This window comes from Octodon degus, unplaced genomic scaffold, assembly GCF_000260255.1.
Source record: "Octodon degus isolate 3935 unplaced genomic scaffold, OctDeg1.0 scaffold00042, whole genome shotgun sequence".
NCBI lineage: Eukaryota > Metazoa > Chordata > Mammalia > Rodentia > Octodontidae > Octodon > Octodon degus.
This window is the reverse complement of record NW_004524618.1, coordinates 2643153-2652119: the sequence shown is the minus strand read 5'-3', so window position 1 is coordinate 2652119 and position 8967 is coordinate 2643153. Positions and strand designations below refer to the sequence as shown.

Below are 8967 nucleotides of genomic sequence, written 5' to 3'. Positions count from 1 at the left end.
AATCTCTATAGTTGAGGCTGGCCTTGCATTCGCTGTGCCCGCTTATCCTCAAGTTTGCCCCGACCCCTGTGCCAGCCTCCCACACGCTGGGATTAAAAGCACATGGCACCTCGCCTAGCTCTATTACTTTCATTTTTACATAGAAACGAAAAGTCCAAATAAACTCGCTGCAGATATCTGTATTGCGCGGCATCATTCTCCAAAGAGCATGAACAGGACAGCCCTGCCAGAAGTTCCAGCTCCTCCCTGTCTCCGGGCCCCACCCGAAAGGCCCCAGAGACCAGTTCTAGCCCTCCCAACATCAAGGCCTGGCTGCAGCTGCAGCTCCATGGTAGGGCACTTCGCCTTGCATACGGGAGACCTCGGCTTCCATGCCTCGGCCTGAAGGGAAGAAACCACCCCCCTTTTGGCAATGCTGGGCTTTAAACCCAGAGCCTCACACATGCCAAGGAAATGACCTATCACTAAGCTACACCCTCAGCCCCAATTTAAAAAAAAAAAAAGGTCTTTGTCCCGGTGCCGCCGACCAGCTTAGGGTTCTTTGGCTCCACACAGATGGAAATCGCGAATCGGCACAGTGCGGCTCTACTAGCAGATTCGATGTCCCCAGATGATTTCAGGTAATGCTGGAAGCCAACAGCTCACACAGCAAGCAACTGGTCACTGCCACTGCCAGCTGTCACTGTCCAAAGCCAGCTTGTGCTGGGCACTGCAGGTCAGCTCTGCCAGAAGCAAGATCTCTGCTGCTGGTCAGCACTGGCTGCCAGTCTTGGAGCTCTTCCATGTTAACAGCTGTTTATTCACTCCATCCATACTGCTCAGGATAAAAGTCTGCAGAGTTAGAGGACTTCTGGAGTCCATACCACAAGAAACAAATCACTACCAGCTTTACAAGCAGGTTCACAGGAACCCCAAAGCAAGTCTTCAACAGGGCCTGGACCACTGCACAGAATGGGGGCACACAGGAGGGGGACCCCCAAATGCCTGTAAAGTGCTACTTATGTAGCCACTCATGGGCCTCTTTCAGTACAGGTGAGAGCTGAAGCCAGGCAATATTCTGGAAGGTCACTACGCATGCTGGGTATGGACCCAGCGCCCTACCTGCCTGATCTTAGCCACTCTAGGGAGCCCTGTCTCTTCTAAAACATCTAACAGTCGTGTCAATGCCAGAGAAGACACCACTAGTAAGCCAGAGGACACTGAAGCAAACTGCAGTTCAGTGGGATGCAAGGGGAATGGAAGGGGAGCCAGGGGGAGGGGCAGACAGCCACTGTCTACACGGCACCCCCTCAGTCCACAGAAGAGGATGAGTCGGGCTAGGAGCTTCGGTGTCTACTGGTCTCACTATGGCACACAAAAGCAAGGGGCTGATTGGAGACACCTGAACTACATAACTATCATTACCAGGACATAATGATACAAATCTCAAAGAGAAAAAGTACGGGCCAGGGAGATGGCTCAGTAGAATAAGCGCTTGCCTGGCAAGCGCAAGGGCCTGAGTTCAATGCCCGGTTCTGCCGAGAGAGACAGAGAGGGAAAGGGAGTGGGAGAGGGAGAGGGAAAAGGAGGTGTAAGCACAAGCCAGCAAACAGTTGCTGATAAGGGCCAGTGAGATAGCTCATCGGCTTGAGCCCAGCGTTAGATTCCTGGCACCACATGCCACACTGGGCCCGCCTCTGGGCACACTGAGCCAGCCACCAAGTCCAGGTGCAGTGGTGCATACCTATAATCCTGGCACTAGGGAGGCAGAAAACAGAAGGATCACTACAAATCCAAGCTGCGTAGTGAGACCCTGTACCAAATACATAAAAAAAAAAAGTTGCTGATACTAAAATACCATCTGGATTCTTTACATACAAAAACTATTTCAAGAACTTTAAAAATAAAGTTAGCAAACCATGTATCAACTGTCACTATTATAAACTGAAACGCCTTATAAAATTTACAATATTAAAGGGGATTCATTCCTAGGGGCTGGCGTGGTGGCTCGTTCACAGAGCTCCTGCTTAGTATGTGTGAGCCCCTGGTTCAGCCCTCAGCTCTAAGGGCTGGGGGAATCCCTAGTCACTAGGGAACTACTACATAAAGTCATACTCGGTAGACACCATCACCCTACCACTGACTGGGTATGTATTGTAAGGCTGGCAAACCAAGTGTTGACGAAGAAGAGGAAAAGTCAGACCACTCAAAAGATTCCAGTTTGTGAAATGATGCAGCTGCTTCGCAGACTGGTTTAGTAGTTTCCACAAAAGACAAATACATTCTTACTACTTCACCTAAGCAATTTCACTCCTAGGATCTTCCTAGGAGAAATGAAACTGCATATCCATGTAACCATTCCTGCAGATGTACTGCGAGGCATTGCTCCTCAGAGCCTGGAAGCAACACAAATGCCCACCAGCTAGCAAATGGATGACCAGAACGTGGTTCACCCGCTACAGGGAACGAGCTACAGACACGCGCTACACGGCTGTGCCGTAACATCATTACGACCGCTGAAAGGAGCCGGACATGAGGACTCCTCTATGCTGCTTACACGGAAGTTCTAGACTGGGCACATTTACAGACACTGCAGGCCAGCGCATACTTGGGGCTGGGCATGAGAGCAAAGAAGGCCCTAAATCAAAAGGAGAGAGCTCCTAGGAGACAGCAGAAGCTCCCCAATGGGGCTGGGGTAATGGCTGCACAGCTCTGCGCATCCACTGATATTAATTAATTGCACCCTAAAATGGGTGGGCTTTACAATGTGCAAATTACAGCTCTATCAAGCTGCTCTGAAGAGGAGGGGGACACTTCTGCGACTCTATGCCTTGGCTCAGCCCCTCGGGGACAGCGTCTAAGCCCCTCCTGTCCACACACAGCTGGCCTATACAGCAGCCCATCCCACCTCACTCCGAGGCTTCAGCTGCACCAGCATGGAGCTTCGCGCCCAGCACATTTACCCTCATCTCTTTTGCCCGAACCTCTGAATTCCACAATGAGCTTCTTAGAAAAAGACCTGCAGTCCTCTTACTTTTCATTACACCTCACATAGAAACATTCGATGAATGTCGATAATGCTGACTTGCAAAATCTACAAGGAGTAGGCACCACCTAGACAAGACCTCTTCAACGTCACCAGAAACAGTGGCAAAACCTGGACACAAAACTTATACTAACCTCACCTCCCAGCCTCACCCCAAACACACCATCTCCACATCCCTTCCAGAATTAAAGAAAACCTTTCGGCCTATTCTTTCCAGAGACTTCCAATTTAATCAGGTAAGTACAGGAATCACAAGTCACATGTCCACACTGTACACAAGCAAATTTTGACAGCTGAATATGAAACCTGCAAGCCAAAGTGTGGAGCTTAAGGAGACATGAGAAAATAGGGCTCCATGTCTCAGCCAAAGCTCAAAATACCCATGTGAGAAAGCATATCATCTATAAAAATCTTATGAAAGCCAAATCCAGTTAGATAAAGCCCCTCAGCTGACATAAAGGCCTTTACCATCAGAGGTGGTAGCGCCTACCACTTCTAACGACAACAGATTCTGCAGCTGAGAAAGCTCCTAGCGACTTTACCTCTCGAATGGTGCGCTTCAGTTTTGTGACACGATTTCTGAAAAGTACTCCTCTAAGAAGGTAGGAAAACAATTCATTACCGAAATCATCACTTGCCTCAATGGAATTTAATCCTCCCAAAAATGACTCACAGATATAGAACATGTAAACACCAAACTCTAGTCAGAATAAAGCAGCTGACTCGACTATGGAAACCAAGCTGCCTGACATCAGAGTTGATGCTGATTCAGAAGCCACCCACTGTTTGCTGGGGGCGGCCTGTGTGATGTGACGTGGTGCTGACACAGGAGCTGGGCACGGCAGCTGCCTGGGAAAACAAGCAGCACTTGTCAGCTAGCTACAAGACCCCAGGGGAGCATCGAGTAATTCCCAGGACCCCGTATGTGAGACCTCTGGTGGCTCCCATGAGATGCAGACGCCGCAAGAGAAACCGACTGCCCACAAGCCTGCTCGCGGGACGCCCCGCGGGAGCCCCGCGGCTTCTCCAGCGCACACCACTGCCGCTGTCCGCTGCCCTGGTTGTGCAGTTCACCCTGCAGAGCTGGTTCCTCCCTCATCCCTTACGCCCGCACCTTGCAGGTGAACTTCCGGCACTCCTGCCTTGCCCCATCCAATTCTTTGACACAAGGAGGACCTGGAATGCTTTTAGTTAGCATTTCCAAAGGAACGGCCAGGCGACATTTTGGTGTGACCAGCCACAAGACCAAGACCTGAGAAAGGCCCATGTTGGGTGTGGTTCTGGTTTCTCGCTGCCAGCCCTGCTCTCCTCCTTCTTTCCCCCACGCCTCTCCTCAGCCAGGACTCGGGGCTCTTCTGCCCTGCCAGGGAGTCTTCCCGGACTGGCCACAGGGAGGGACAAGGACATACAGGCTTTTCTCTTCCTAGTCACTTGCACTCACTCCACGGGTACGCCTTCACGCCCGTGTGTTTGTTTGGTGTGTATTTTGCTAAGTTAGCCTGGTCTTCACTAGTTTGTAAATGGCTTTCCCTCAGTTTGTGCTGTGGTCAGGAGCACCACTGTGCCAACCTGCCATGTGCCAGCAGCCACATGGCCAGGCACCATCTTGTCTTGTTGCATGAATATGTGTAACTTTTACGTGGGTGCACACTGGCCACTGCCACCTTTTTCCCCTCTATCTCCTTTTTTCTGCAAAAAGGTTTATTTTCTTTTGGTCCAAGATTTGGAAGGGGGCTCCAGAAAGGTGAGAAAGCTGCCTAGTGGCTGGAGGGAGAGGGTTAGGCAAAGCCCTGACGCCGGGTGACCGCCAGGCTCTGACCTCCTAGCCGTGTTTAAGGGTGAGCCTTTCAGAGAGGCGCTCGCCCAGCCCAGCCTGGGGGCTGCCAGCCTGCGGAGGGTGGTGAGGTGGTCACCTGTCTTCTTGATGCGCTTCACCTCCTCAGCTAGGAAGTGGTTCTCCAGGAGATCACAGATCCGGGGGTCGGTCTTGGCAGAGCCCAAGGCATGAAGGTCCAGAAGAGCTTGTTCAGGTTCTTCTCCAGGGCCAGGGCAGCTTCCATGGCATCCAAGGTTTTGCCCCGCTCATCTTCAGATGGTTTCTGCACGTCTTGAAAGAGTACATGGCCGCCGCGCGGGTTTTGCATCTTCAGGAGATGCTCGGCTCCCTCGCGTTTCTCCCTGGCCAGCTCACGGAAGAAGTGGCCCACGTCCTCCAGAGCCACATCATCTCGGTCAAAGTAGTAGCCCAGAGAGAGGTAGGTGTAGGAGGCCCGCAGGTGCAGGTCCACCAAGTGGATGACAGCAGCCTCCACCTCGGTGGAATAATTCTGACGAATCTGAGAGGTCATGGCTGATCAGCAATAAGGAGCTACCCACAAAGAACAGTGTTGTCCAGTCCTGGAAAGAGGAGACAGGCGAGAAGATGGCCCCGAAACTTGTACCAGGAAGGTGGATGGGAAGATGAGAGAGGGAGTCCCCGGGTCTGTTCCGTCCAAACACTGTGGAAGCAAAAACAGATCCGCGGGCCCTCCGGATGTGCCGCTCCTTTTTTTTTTTATTAACTGGGCTTACAAGTAAGCCTCTGACTTTGGAGCACATATGCCCTGTGAGAACAACAGAGAAAACTTTCTCTTCCCACACAAAAAGAAAAGCTGTGTCAACATCACCTGAAAAACTCAGGGAACCTTCGGGAGGCAAAGCTACAACTGGAGTCCAGGGCTGCCCTGGGCAAATGCGGGTGCACCTGACAGGACAGAAGCAGGCCGCAAAAGCGAGAGAAATATATGTGTCCCTTTTTAAACACCCAAAGCTTCGGGCCAAAACCGAGTGCCACTGCCACTCCAAGAGCACGCCTGAGGCCCTTGCCACCGGCTCTTGTGCTTCCGTTTAAACACAGAACTAAGGCCTACTCCTGACGTCAGAACGGAATAGCATTACACACTGAAAAACCTATCTGCAGTAACTGTGAGCACACAAAAACAGCCATCCCGTTCTCAGCACGTTCTCCATCAGGGTAGGGGCAAGCAACGTTTCCCCACATGGTTTCACACTGGTTAAGCAGAGCCATCAAGAGACTTGAATTACCAGCTAGGCCATCAAGGGGCTTAGCATAAACACAAGGTGGGCCATCAAGGGCTAGAGAAGACAGTTGAAAGAACTTTGCTTGGGCAAGTTCTACCACCGCTCCTGGGGCCTTGGACCAACAGATGGCCCAGACCCCTCATCCTGAGGGAGTTAAATGCGTCCTCAATATGAACACAAAGCTGTTCTTCTTTGATAAACGATGGGCCCATCACCGTACAGTTCAGGGAAAGCATCTATCCAGGTTATGTAACGGCTCACCGGGCACCTTGCAGACTTGGGTCTCCGCCCCAGCATGGAAGCCCACCTTCAGTAGTGCAGGCCCAGCCATCTCCTTCCTGTAGCTCCCACGACAACCACACAGGTCACCACAGAGTCCACCAACTTCGCCACTAGGTCATATCCTCGATGAACAGGACAGGTTTGATCCTATTTTATTTTTCATTTATTTATTTACTTATTTTGATCTTTTTGAGACAAAGTCTCGCTATGCAGTTCAAGCTAGCCTTGAGCTCATTTTGTAGTGCAGGCTGGTCTCAAACTCACAATGATCCTCCTGCCTCAGTCTCCCAAGTGCTGGGATTCTAGGCATGTGCCACCACATCTGGCTGATCCTGACAATTCTAAACAAGAACAGCTTATCAACCATTGCAATATGTCTGTGTTCAATATGAACTGAGTGGTGCCAAAAGGTGGATAAATGGATGGTACTGCACACTGTGAAACTAGTCTCCAGTTACAGCCTTTCTTCTGGGAACAATGAAATGCCTTAGGCTTTTGTGACTCCTACCTAAAATAATGCTCAAGAACTAGGGCTCTTGGTGCAAGCCCGGGAAGATCAGTCATCCTGAAGGGCCCTGTGCTAAGCCCCCCATTCATCTCTTGGGGGAGCTTGTTCCTGCTGATCTACTTAGGAAGGACAACCACACTAGAAGTCTCCTCGATCTCCCCTCATAATCCTCAGGCCGATTTCCTCAGTCTCCTCAGCCCCTCGGCAGCCTCCTAGGTAGGCCTAAAGTGCACTGGGCATTCATCCGACTTCAAGGCCTGCAGGTCGAGCCCGAAGTGGTGCCTCTCACTGGCTGACAGCTTGTCCCAGCCCTAGAAGAGGTATCACGGGTAGAAGTAAATACCCAAATACAGATTTCTTTTCCAGGAGCATCCAACAGTACAAGGAACAATTAGGCCAACTCTCAGAAGACCCCAGTAGGCTTGTAGATGGGTGCAAATTGGCCATTGCATTTGATTTATCATGGCAAGATGGCCAATACATCTTGGCTATTTGCTGTTCCTCAGAGAAAGACAGAGAGTCCTACAAGAGGTAAGGAATTACGCAGATGAATAATATGCTTTAAGAAGGAAAGGAAACCACGCTGGAAAAGCTGTTCTTCCCTCAATGGAACCAAACTGGAACTCTAACAGCACAAGCTACAAGTGATGCCTCACACTCTAGCTGGCCTCACTGTGAGGACGAAAAGGTGCACTACTTAGGATGAAGTGAGTGGAGTCTTAACAGGACACAGAAGAAAACCCAGCTCTCTTTAATAACTGATTATCCAAAGCCTTCCGCAAGTATACTGAGATCTGTCCCTCCAGGGGGGAGAGGCAGCATTTCATCTGTAAGTCAGCCCCAGAAAGCCAGCACAAGCTACACAATCTTCAGATGGGCCCACACACACCAACGGCCCAACGGCTGGACACGGCCTTTCTGTGTTCAACGATCAGGACCCGGAGGAGAGACACAAGAGAAAGGGTAAGATGGTAGCTGTTGCAATTGGTAATGCTTTAAGCCAACTCAAGTGGTCTAAGGAAGAAGCCAGGGACAGTCACGGGAAGGGTTCCTCTTTCAAGTGCAAAGGACCTGGACACTGGGCCAGACACTGCACTAAGCCGCCACCTGGGCCCGCTCCATGTGAAGCAGCTACACCGCTTGACATGTGGCACTGGGGGTTTGACCAGCCGCATCCCAGACGGGGGTTGGCCAGCCACGGCCTCGCACTGGACCATATCCCTAGCCCTTTTCTAATTTTTTATTTTGAGACATGGTCTTACTAGCTTGCTAAATTATGCAGGCTTGGCTTGAACGGGCAACCTTCCTACCTGAGGCTCCCAGAATGTCTGGATTATAAAAGCAGAGCACTGAGCCAGGTGTGGTGGTGCATGCCTGTAATCCCAGCATTTGGGAGGCTGAGGCAGGAGGATCACTGCAAGTTCAAGGCCAGCATGGGCTACACAGAGAATTCAAGACCAGCCTAAAGTGCATGTCTCAAAAACAAAAAAGAATGCACTGCTGCGAATCTTTAATGAGGTACAGTAGTTACTGAGACCTTAGCAAGTTCAGTTTTGAGGGAAATGGCAACTACTGCCTGTTAAAGTAGTTTGAGCCAATTACATTCCTGAAAGGAAACACACAACTAAAAACTAATTTGCTTCCTGTCTTCTGAATTCAGATTTCCAAATAATTAAGACATCCCTAAGAAACACGTTTTTCTTTTCTACCTTTTTGAGACTGGGTTTCCACTATGCAGCTCAGGCCGGCCTTCCACTCCCTCCGTAGCCCAGGCTACCCTTGAACTTGCCATCCTCCTGCCTCCGCCTCCCAAGTGCTGGGATTACAGGCACACACCACCATGGCTGACTAGACAAATATTTTATTAAAGATAAGCCATCCCACTTTGACAGTAAAAGATTCCCCTGAAAAGGAAAAGAAAAAGAAAAAGGACTGAGGCAATAGCTCAGCGGCTCAAGTGCCTACCTGGCAAGCACAAGGTCCTGAGTTCAATCCTTGGCACCAGAAACAAAAAAAGAGCACTGAGAGCATTTCTAACTTCCCATTGTTAGGAGCTGCTCCTCCAGATCAC

The 8967-nt window shown here is 50.5% G+C and overlaps 1 protein-coding gene and 1 pseudogene across 1 annotated transcript in view; both read right to left on the bottom strand.

The window, feature by feature from the left end:
• The window catches only part of Cnnm2 (cyclin and CBS domain divalent metal cation transport mediator 2), a 163853-nt gene that overhangs the window by 122311 nt on the left and 32575 nt on the right, over window positions 1–8967 (bottom strand). The window lies entirely within an intron of this gene.
• On the bottom strand, window positions 4848–5399 carry LOC105742206 (annotated as a pseudogene).